The following is a 12175-nucleotide window of genomic DNA, read 5'->3' on the forward strand; positions in this document are numbered from 1 at the left end:
ACTTGCTTTTTTGTATTCAGGTCTGGAGTTTGGGGGGGATAAGCACTCCAGAGTATGCAGTTCATCTGTTGACTTGTCAGAATATGCATTTGGTATTTGGGTTGTGTTCCTGGTCACCCAAATCACATAATATGATTTCTGTTTCCTTATTGGCTCTTTGAACCAGTATGAAGAAGTGAAGTATATGAAGAAAGATGGTTTAAAAATATAGAAAGATTGGTATGCCAATAGAAAAGTGGGTCCAGGAAATTATAAGACATATACAATCTTTTCCTGTTCATTTTCACATATGATAAAACATTATACAGTATTTGGTTACATATGTGGAACTAAGATACAAAGATAAGGGGATTTCTTCTTGCTTGATGTATCTGTTTTTTCACAGACTTTCACAAAGAGTAATTGTATGCCTGTGAAAATGAAGGGTCAGATTTATGAAGGTTATAGGCATGACTTTATCTTGCTTATTTAATCACTTGAGTGTACTTAAAGTAATTTCCCGCTGTGTATTCTTTATGTCCTGCACATATCACAATGCATACTCATGTCTACCTGACAAGAATGTGGCCCAAATCTGTTAGTCCCCATTTTCATCATATTCAAATATCACTTTGACATACATTCACAAAGTATTAACCAATCATTGTTATGTAGCTCATAAAGATTTAATGTAAGAATGGCATGATGAAAAATTGTAAGACTAAAGCAGTTAAAGAAATGGGGCCTGTATCTGCTCTTAAAATATTCCCAAATCTTAATACTTGTTTTTACACCATCACTATCAAATACACAAAACCTATGCGTGTGCATAAAATGCCTTTTTCAAAAACAAAAATGTCATAATAGTATGTTTGGGTTTGTGTGTGTTTACTGCTTTGGAGGGGTGGAGTGGTGTTGTATCCTGACATATGTAGCATAAAGTGGGGAGAGGAGGCAACCAGCAAAAAAGCATGGAAAATACCCACAGTAGAAAAGAGGCATAGCTATGCCTAGATTACCTCTGACCAGTGGCTGTTCAACCTCATCTTGAACATCTCCATTGAGGTGAGCACCTCCACTGAGATGAATACCTCTTCTTGAACACCTTCCCTAGGCAGTCTCTTCCACTGCTCCACTCTACCAATGAAATATTTTTCTAGTATCCAATCTAAACTTACTTTGCTACAACTTGAAGCCATGGGTCCACATCCTTCTCTTTGCAGCAAGAGAAAAAAGATGCTTTCCCTTTTCTTCACAGCAGCCCTCGCCTTGCATGACTTGCCTTTCAAGCCCTTGGTTATCTTTGTTGCCCACCTGTGGACACTCTAACTTCTCCACATCCTTTTTAAAATGTGGAGCCCAGAACTGCTCGCAGTACTCCAGATGAGGCCTAAACAGGGTTGAGTATAGAGGCACTTGCACCTCCCATATCTTGTACCTAATGATTCTTTTGATGCATCTTAAAACCACATTTGCCTTCTATGCAGCTGCATACTGCAGACTTCTACTGAGTCTGTGATGTACCCAGACTCCCAGATCCTCTTCTGTAGTGCTGCCATCCAGCCAGGTGTCATCCATTTTATGTCTGTATTTTTTATTATTCTTCCTGAGGTTTAGCACCTGGCATTTCTCTGCACTGAACTTCATCCTGTTAGCTCTATCTCAGCTTTCTTGTGTCAGGACAGTTTTTTGTTGGGTTGAGATTCTTTTGAATTGTGCTTGCATCTTCCAATGTGTTTGCAATCCTTCTCAGTTTTGTGTTGTCTGCACATTTGCTCAAAAAGCTCTCTATGTCAGCATCCCTCTGGCCTGTTAACAGAGGATCCACAGCTTCTTTGGTCCTTCTTTTTTGGCCAACATTATTATAAAACCTTTTCATGTTGTCATTAACCTCCTTTGCCAGGTGGAGCTTGTTCTTATCTTTGCCTTCCTGATTTTGTCCCTGCAGGTTCTTGCTATTTTCTGGTATGCTTCCTTGGTGACTTGCCCATTCTCTTATTGCCTGTACGCTTTCCTTTTGCATATGAGGAATTTTAGAAGCTCCTTGTGCAGCCATATCGATCTCTTGCCATTCTTTTTGTACTTCTATTGTGTCTGGACTTTTTTTTGTTGGGTTTCCAATACTGTGCCCTTTAGAAGCTCTCAGCCCTGCTGGGTGCCTTTATCCTTCAGACTGTCTTCCCATAACACTGTGCCTATTAACTCCTCAAGCCAGATGGAAGCCACACTTTTAAAACCTAGCATCCTAATTTTGCTGTCCTCATGCCTTTCCTGTCTCAGAAAATGGAATGCCATCATATTGTGATGGCATTCCATTAATTCTTTTGGTTAGCTTCACCAAGACCAGATCCAAGATAGATGTTCTCTTAGTTGTATTCTCCACCTTTGGGAACAGAAATTTGTCCTCCACGCAAATTAGGAAATGGCTTGACATTTTATGTTTGGCCACATTGTTCTTCAGGCAAATGTCTGAAAAATTTAAGTCTCCTATCAGTACCATCCCATAGCTTTTGAATAGATTTATCACCTGCTTGAAGTGTGCTTCATCCACCTCCTCTTTCTGATTTGGCCTATAAATAAATCCCCACCATTACATTGTGCTGTGTCTTTCACCCTTCATCTTCATTCAGATGCATTCTGCTTTGCTGTCTTCTTCCTTCTGAACCAGGGAACAAGTGTGTGTTTGATATACAAGGCAACATTACCATCTTTTCTCCCTACTGTGTCCTTCTGAAACAGAGTGTAACCCTCAGTGTTGACATTCCAGTCATAGGAGCTCTCCCACAAGACTTCTTGTGATGCTAATTAGATCATAGTTCGTTTGACAGCTACAGCTTCCAGCTCCTCCTGCTTATTCCTCATACTTCCTGCATGTGTCTATATGCACTGGATGTATTTTGCATTTTTACGTACTTGCTTCCCTTTTTCACCATTTGTTGGAGTTTTGTAGCTCTGATCCTTTCCCAGAGTTAAGCTGCTTTATTAGAGAGATCCTGCTCTGCTAAGGGTTAGTGGCTAATTTGATCTTCCTAACTATGAGGGTAAGGAAGCACTGGAACAGGTAACAGAAAATGTGGAATCTCCATCCTTGGAAGATTTTATGAACAAGTTGACTAGGGAGTTAGATTAGAGAATCTTCTGAGGTTCCATCCATACGCCAACCATAGGTGGTGATGCTTTATCATCTATTACAGCATGTGTTACGACATTGCTCAATCGGTAACTCATCTTGGGAGTACCCAAAGCAGGATCTTTTCCCCCCAACTCACTCGTCATATCTTGATGTTATCAGAATCTTTAAGGAGGGATTCAGTGGTGTAGATAAATGTTTCCCCACTAAAGGTGCTCACGGCTTGAATGTGGCTGACCTTGGGGCCCTTCCTCTCCTATACCCCAGCCACACGCCAGCTGCAGGTGTTAATACAGCAGCTTCAGCCTTTTCAGATCTATTTGGCAGTTGTCAACTTATGTCCAGTCTTCTGATGCTTCAGTGGGTTGCTGCCAGATTTTGATAAAGTTTACACAGTGCCCTCTGGGCCACTTGCTTTTCCCCTGCTCTCTGGGCATTACACCCGAAGCTGGTTCTTACTAAAGACCACAAGGATACTGGCCCATTAGAATGATAATCAAAGAAAATAAAGAAGAAAGCCTCCACTACAGAGGAATGATCTATAAAGGGGCTCAGGAAACCCCTTTGGATTTATATTCTTTATGTCCCCTCCTTTGGGAGATAGCCCCTGAACAAGGCTGGAGCCAGAATCCCCGCTTCAGCCTGCTGGGCCTTTCCTGCTCCATTCTAATTGGGTCCCTGTGACCTAAGTGTCCCACTGCATCGGCATCCCAAGACGCTTTCTGTCCTGGCCTCCATTGGCCCAGTGGAAGCTACCTGGTCCCTCTCTTTGGCAATATTAGTGCCTTTTAAACTCCCCATGGTGGCACCTGCAGCTGATGGCATCGTCTGGGTACCACCTAGTTTGATTGACAGCGAGCTTATAAACCAGCACAGCAGCAATGCTTATTGCCTCAGTCCTGACTCTCCCTGCCCTCTAGGTAAGTACTCTCTTTCTCCCAGGGCTCTCTCCCCAGCCTATTCAAGGTCAGCCAGGGTTCCTGGCAGCTGTGTACAAGTCTCTACCATCACACTAGCTTGGACATCTTTACACTACCTTGGAGTCTTTACTGTAGACATGCCCTTAGTTGTTATAACTGATGTATTTCTTTTAGGGTGCTGACTTGCAATTTTCAGTATGCTATGCCCAGGTATAGGCCCAGTGAAGTCAGAAGGGTTTTGGATGAATATATCACTCTAGTTGCATACTGTAACTTGTAGGATGAGAGACTTTGATTACAAACTCTTGATTTATGGCTTTATATGTATATGATTGGCAGACCTGAACACAAAGATCTCATGTGTTGTATTCAATCAAAAAGACAGGTACTTTTAAATACGAAATTAAGGCCAGTGGCATATTTTTATCTTATTGCTTTATCAGAATGCAAACACCTGGCAAAATATTTGTATAAGGTGATATGGGACTACAGTAGAACTGCCAATAATGGGTGTGTGTTTAGTGCTCAGTAATTTAGAAAAAAAAATTAACAAATGTATGAATGTAAACAAAAAAGAGTTCCGTAGAATTCAGAAATACTGTTTTCCATATTGCTTATAAAAATGGCCTGTGTTAGTGGGCTGGATTTTTACTATGTTTACTATGTGTTATTAATGTGGGAACCCAATTTGAAGAATCTTTTCAATGTCACTTTTTGATGGAGTGATGACTTGCAATATACTCCATTTTATTAAAAGCCAGATATAATGAGGTGACATTCTCCTGTCATATGACAACCAGGTCCTGTGGGGTGAAAGATAGTGCAGTCTTTATGCAAGCTTTAATTGTGAGTCCCTCCTGAGACTTGCAAATCATGCTGCATTGCACTAAATTATATGTAGTTGGTTTCTGGTGAAGGCTGCTGCCTTTTATAGAATTAGCTGAAACTGCCAAGAGGAGATTCCTGAGATGAAAGACTAGTGCCTGATCCATAACTTTGTCCATGCTTTAAAATAAAACAGTGTTATTGGGGGTGGGGAGTCACCTTGGTTAGGCTGGCACTGAACTGGAACAATCTAGTTTTATCTATTTCCACCTTCCAAAATTGAACTAAACATCTGATCTCAGTGAAAACACAGACACTCACTAGAATGATTCTTAGCAAAGGGATGTTCGCTTTATCTGGTACTAGAAAGCATGACCATATTTAATACTACTGGCAGCATTACTTATAAATGAATTTGATTGTTATCTAGAAAAAGTAATTGCTCTCCTGCTTATCCTTTATGCCTTTAAAATCACAATAAGGCATTGTTATTAAGCCTTTTTGCTCATTTCTTTTTTAATGATAAATATTTAATAGTAAATTTAAAAATTTTAAATTTCAGAACGTGCATCAACATATTTAACTAGTCAGATCTGCAGCACTTTTTTCGTCTGTCTTTGTTATTAAATTTTGAATGTGCAGTTCAATGTTACATTTTACACTCAAATAGTTATTAACTCAAAGAATGTAATTATGTTGTGCTGTGTTATAAAATTGTGAAAGATGTAGATTCAATTAAAAACACCTTTACTTATTCTTGATAGAATCAAGAAACTTCTGAGGGGGCGCATATACACGTGCACTTTAATGCTGTAGCCTATTTTTTCATTAAAGCATCACATAAAAAATACGCAGTTATGCTAATGCACAGTACAATAGGCTACTGTGTATCAAGCATCACAAAGACATGTGCTTTCGGTACTGCAAAGTAGCACAGCCTAATGTGCATTTATTGAATACCTCACATTGGAGGTACTAAATTTAACATGCGTTAGGAAAAGCACAGTAATGCATATGCAGATGCACCCGGAGAAACAAATATTTCAAGAAATTAACGTTTTACTGTTTATTCTTTATTCTTAAATATGAGCATTAATGAAGCATAAAGGACTTGTGATCATATTAGATTTCAGATTTTGATTGCAATGTTTAATTCTATGTTATTTCTGTGCATTTTTGTACTTGTTTAACCAAATATTTATAAACACGGTTTATTGCTATCATGCTGTTTTGCAATCAAGTCACTTCCTTTTCTTAGGCTTAGATTGATACTGTCAGCATGTATACACCACTGCCAGCAGGGTACCACTGCATATTTATTGAGGTTGCTTACTGATCACGCCTTTATGAAAGAGGTCAAGAGACAGAAATACAGGTGAATCTGGGAAAATCTGGAATTACATATACTGAGTTGCAGTAAGGAGTGTGTGCATGTGCGTGTGTGTACACACATTCACACGCACATGTATGTGAACACTCTGACTTACATGGGCTGCCAGGAAAAATCCCTCATCATGATAAAATTTTGAATTTTTAAAAGTTACAGATTTTTGAAAAGTAGATGAAGTTCTGACATAATCAACTTCTGTCAGTATTCCTTTATAAAACATGGTATTTTTCTGTCATTTTATTTAGCATGCCACACATCGCCATAAACAATACTTGGACAAAAACTAAAATTCATTTAGCATCAAAATATGACTTGTCATTTTTAAATGTGAAAAAGCTTATTTGAAAGTTCTCCTTCATTAAGTTTGTCTTCAAAAATCCTTTCTTTTATCCTGTACATTTTACTACATGTTCTCATGCCAAGATCTTTCAGCAGTTATTTTTAAGCATATCAATTTCAAGCCTTAATTTTCTGTATTCAAGTATGTAAAGTGCAGACTAGAAATACCGTACTAAAGGGATCTAAAGTGACATATTAGTTTTATTTATTATTGTTACAATACAATGTGCATGACTTTTTATGAAATATGAGAGAGGGTTGAAAAATAAGCATTTTGTTTTGCATAAATCTGCAGTTTCAAAAACCCCATTAAATTTCATTTTCGAATAATTGAACTCTTTTCTTTAAATCATGTCAAATTATTTAATTTAAATAGGGTAGAATTTATTCAGTAATAACAAAACATTATAGTATAAAATATAAGGTATAAGATTGTAGATGGTACTTTAAAATAAAAATAAAACAAAATGAAAAAGTTAACATGCAATTTTTTACCCTACTTAAATGAAATATTGTAACATTAACAAATGGAATGAAAAATTTAAGATGATTAATTTTAATTCAATTCTTGTTAAAAACCATTAGCATTGATACATTTGATACATCAATATTAACACAACTGTATTTTCTGATGGAAAACTGTTTCATCATATACATCTTATTCACCCATACAAAGAGTCTGTTCTTTGCCAAAGAAAATACAGCCTAAATTAATTACTCTCCTAATTCAGAACATCTACATATCTGTCACTTTGCATTTATATACAGTAAAATATAATGTTTGTAAAAGTTTAATGATAGGATAATAATGTATTATGGGTTTTGTCATTGTTCGTTAGTGTACTTTTCTTTGGAACATTTGTCTCAGATTGTTAAAAAATGGCTAATTTTCTCCATTGCAGAACAGTAGTAACAATCTCTGAAATTTTCATCCCTAGGTAAAATCCCATGAAATTCAGTTATTTGGGATCTCACTACATAATCAGTTGCCACTAACAGGGAATACAGTAAAAGCTTATTTTCTTGATTGTTAATGGTCATAAAGGTCATAGAATCATTGTAAATTAGGGTTGGAAGGGACCTCAGGAAGTCATCTAGTCCAACCCCCTGCTCAAAGCAGGGCCAGCTCCAACTAGATCATCGCAGCCAAAGCTTTGTGTAGTCGGGTTTTGAAAACCTCCAAGGATGGAGCTTCCACCACCTTTCTGGATAACCTGTTCTAGTGTTTTACTGCCCTCCTAGTGAGAAAATTCTTCCTAATATCTAACCTAAAGTTCCCCTGCTGCAACTTGAGACCATTGCTTCTTGTTCTGTCATCTGCCACCACCAAAAACAGTCTAGCTCCAAAAACACTTAAGGAATGAAACACTTAGGAGGACCAGAGCACACAATATCTTAGGGTGTTTATAGATGTGGTTCAGGAGGCAGAGGGGGCATTTTAAATTAGTGTAGCTCTGAGATCCACGCTAATTAAAAGTGCCAGGAGCATCATGTGTATCAGTGTCCCTATGCTGAAAAAATGGTGGCAGGGCACTTTGAACTAAAGCTCATTGAAAAAGCTTTAGTTTAAAGCACCCTGCCACCATTTTTCAGTATGGGGATGCTGATACACATGACACTGGAGTCTGCTGGAGAATGGTAATTACCATGCTCCAGCCAAGTCAATTAGTTGAGTTTGCTCCAATGTGCTATAATTACAGTGCATTGGAATAGCCTCCCTGCACATGTATAGGATCTCGTAGACCCCAACATTTCTTTTCCTGCCTGTTTCTCAGTCTCCAGATGAATAAGACACCTTAATATCGTATTTTATTCAGTAAAATTTAAGTGTTATTGGATATGTGTCTACCTTTTTAAAAAAATCTTTAGGGCATAGATGTTACACTTAAATTTATGTACAGAAGTTACACTTAAATGTATTTAAGTAGGATTAGATTTAAAGTGCTAAACCATACACAAGTTTGGGAGGGTAGATCAGGTCTGATCTAACTTACTTCACACAGGCCACATCTATACTAGACACTGATTGAGCAGTAGTGTTGTGTGGCAGCAACCATGATTTGATACTACCATGTAGTAGTCTTGGGCTAGTGCACAGTCAGCATCACGAAGAAGCCATTTTTTCATCGATACTACTGCACAGTAACTTGGGTTACTGCCTAGTCCTGTAATACTTGTTTATATAAGTACTAAATGACTGCACAGTAATGACTGAGCAGTCAGCATCTCGTGTAAATGCAGCCACACATGTGGATCTTACACTTAGAGGGCATGTCTACATGAGTCACTTTACTGTGCAGTAGACTAATGTCTACACGTGTGTGGCATTTATTGTGCAGTAAATTTGTCTACTGTGCAATTAGCTAAAACCTGTAAATACAGGTACTAGATTAACTGTGCAGTAGTTACTGCACAGTGGGCACATCAACACAACACGTTCATTAATGCATTGCAGTTACTGCGCATTAATTTTAGTATTTGGTTAACCAGGTATTAAAGGTGTAGTAACTCACGCTACTGCACAGTAGTGCCAGCACACAGGATTTTAGTGACACTACTGTGCAGTAGTGTATTAGCACAGATTTTTGCCCGGCACACTACTGCACAATGTTATTAGGCTGCTGTACAGTTAGCATCTTGTGTAGACCTGTCCAGTAGTGTCCATGTAGATGCTCCCTGGGAGCAAACTTGCTCCTGCTGAGCCACACCAGCAGGGGACCACAAGGGAGTTCTCTGTCCCTGGTTCTGATACTGCTCAGCTCTTGGCTCTCCATAGGAGCTGGTGTTGATCAGTGATGGGATGGAGTAGTTCTGTGCCCACCCCCCATCCCAGTGCTGCACAGTTCCCAGCTCCCAACAGGAACCAACAGCCAAGCAGCACTGGGACTGGAGAGCTCTCTGCTTTTCTGCTCAGCTAGGGGCTCACTGGCAGCTGTCTCATTTGTGAGGAAGCTGCTATCAATCCCCCAGCTGGCTGGGGAAGCCCCACTGGGCATGGGGCTTGCTGGCAGCTGTGTGTCTCAAAGTGCACGCGGCCAGGAGAGCTCTGCCAGTTTCAGGGGTAACTGTCCCAGTGTGCACAGGGCCAGAAGACCCCTCCCAATATTCACAGGGTCAGGAGACAGCTGCCACTGCAGCCAGCAGAGCTCTTCTGGCCCCAGTACACATTGGGATCACATCTGTGCCCCCTGCCAGCCACCAGGCCAGAAACCTGGGTAGCCTGGAGCTCCTCCTGGATGCTGCAGTGGGGCAGAGCAGGGCAGGAGCAGCCCTGTATTGGGCTGCTCCCATTGGGAGTAGGCTTGCTTCTAACATGGTGCACATGTAGATGCGCTCCTGAGGAAGACTTACTGAGCAATATGTTACTGTGTGGTAAACTTATATCACATTAATAGCACATGTATTTGCTCTCAGATTGACCTGTCTAGGGGTTAGGTTAATCTAAGTACTGAACAGTACAGATGTTCTGGAATGTGAGACTGGGCAAAAAAATGCCTGGCCCAATTTAACTTTAGTTCACTTATGAGGTGATCTACATAGATTGATCTAACCTTTGGCCAATCACTGAACACATATACGGCGCAGAAAAACCCACCTGCTTCCACAGACTCACTGACCAACCTATGAACTTGCCAGCCAACCGTGACCTGCTAATACCTGCAGAACTGCTAATCCCGCCCCCACTCACCATGACTTACTGTATTTACTTGGATGTAAGATGAGGTTTTCCCCCCTAAACAATATGGGGGAAAAAGCCCCTCGATTTATGTTCATCTACACAGGAAACTCTCAAAATACCTTGTTTGTCATTAAACTGATGCCAAAATCAGCATGTGCTCAGTAATGGAAATCAACTATGAAGTTAATTAAATGCAGCCTATGCTGAGCGTGACTATAAAACATATAACCCATATGGGGCAAACATAATAATGGGAACCAACCCCAAGGATAGGTTAATATAACCCATCTGAATAAGATATACGGTAATGCCCATTACACTTGGCCTCCCTCAGCACTGACTCTATTTCAAGTCATGATGAGCCACTACATTGAATACGTTTCATAGTTTCTAGGGTCAGAAGGGACCTGAGCAGATCATCTAGTTCGACCCCCCGCCATGGCAGGAAGAGCACTGGGGTCAAATAACCCCAGTAAGGTGGTCATCCAACCTCCTCTTAAAAACCCCCAGGGTGGGAGCCTGCACCACCTCACTTGGAAGCTGGTTCCAGACCCTAGCCGCCCTGACCGTGAAGTAGCGCCTCCTGATGTCCAACTTAAACCTTCCCTCCGCCAGCTTGTGACCATTGTTCCTGGTCACTCCTTGCGGCGCTTGGGGGAACAGGGACTCCCCCAGTGCCTGCTGATCCCCCCTAACCAGTTTATAACAGGCCACAAGATCCCCCCTCAGCCTTCTCTTATTGAGAAGGCTCTTATTCTCTTATTGATCAACTTCCCCTTCATTCCCACAGCTGATCTGTAACTTTCTTTCCCATTTCCAGTGAGTCCTGTTTTTTAACTAGCCCTAAAGGTTTGGCAAACATCATCAAATAGGGACCCAAACTATTCACCCAGAATTCCTTGGTCACCCTCCCTCCCCCTCTCAGCCTGTCACATATGATTAATGTGGCCCCACCATCTGTGAGGTGAAGCCAAACCAGGATGCCCTGGGCCTCATCTGCGTATAAATTTTTGAAGGATCCCAGGACTTGTGACAAGAACACCTGGTTCCAACCATTGGGGGTGGGGGGCTAATTAGTATGTGAATACCTTTGTTTTCTCCAAATATTGCTATACATAAACCTTGGTGAAAATGGTAGTTTTCACTGGTGGACTTCATTTAAGAGTATGTGTCAGCCAAGTCATTGGTGCTCCCATGGAGCATTGCTCCTGAGTAATAAGATGAAATTCAATAATATAACAGTAAAGAATTACTCTTAGGAAGTAACATCAAATGATCACATTCAAAATGATAAATAAGCACCTAGGTATTAGTACTGCAAAATAGGACCTTGGATTTATAGTGAATCATGTCCTAAATATAGGTCAGCAATGCAGTGCTGCAATGTGTTAATAGGTAGGCCATATATAGGGTCTTGAAGATAATTATTCTGCTCTGCTTGACTCTAACGTGGCCTCAGCTGGAAAAATCTGCCCAGTTGAGCACCACATATTAAGAAAGATGTAAAAATTGGAAAGAGTCCAAAGTGAGAACAACAAGAATCAAAAGAGGCTTAGAAAACATGACCTGTAATGGAAGTTTGAAGGAACCGAGGATTCTTATTTAAATATAATTAAACTCTGAATTAGGTTAGGAACAGAAGCTGTTGAATGCCTAGCAATGGAGATGTTTAAGAACTGATTAGACAAACATCTGTCAGAGTTATTCTAGGTATAGCTAATCCTGTTTCAGAGTGGGGAACTGAGTTTCCCTCCAGACACATTTCTGTGATTTCTGTGATAAATAGCTGATTTAGTTACCAGTTTCCCCTCCTACTTGGAATAATTTACTACACTCTGAATTTTAGTAGCTACTCAGGTCAAAAGGGGTAACATGCTATTAACATGTTCATATAATAAAATGTGCAAGTATTT

The 12175-nt window shown here is 40.1% G+C and overlaps 1 protein-coding gene across 1 annotated transcript in view; it reads left to right on the top strand.

Moving 5' to 3' along the window:
* The window catches only part of RIMS2 (regulating synaptic membrane exocytosis 2), a 1108253-nt gene that overhangs the window by 720626 nt on the left and 375452 nt on the right, over positions 1–12175 (top strand). The gene's annotated exons all lie outside the window — the stretch shown is intronic.

The sequence above is a fragment of the Gavialis gangeticus genome, unplaced genomic scaffold (assembly GCF_001723915.1).
Source record: "Gavialis gangeticus isolate Ggan-Ray unplaced genomic scaffold, GavGan_comp1, whole genome shotgun sequence".
Classification (NCBI taxonomy): domain Eukaryota; kingdom Metazoa; phylum Chordata; order Crocodylia; family Gavialidae; genus Gavialis; species Gavialis gangeticus.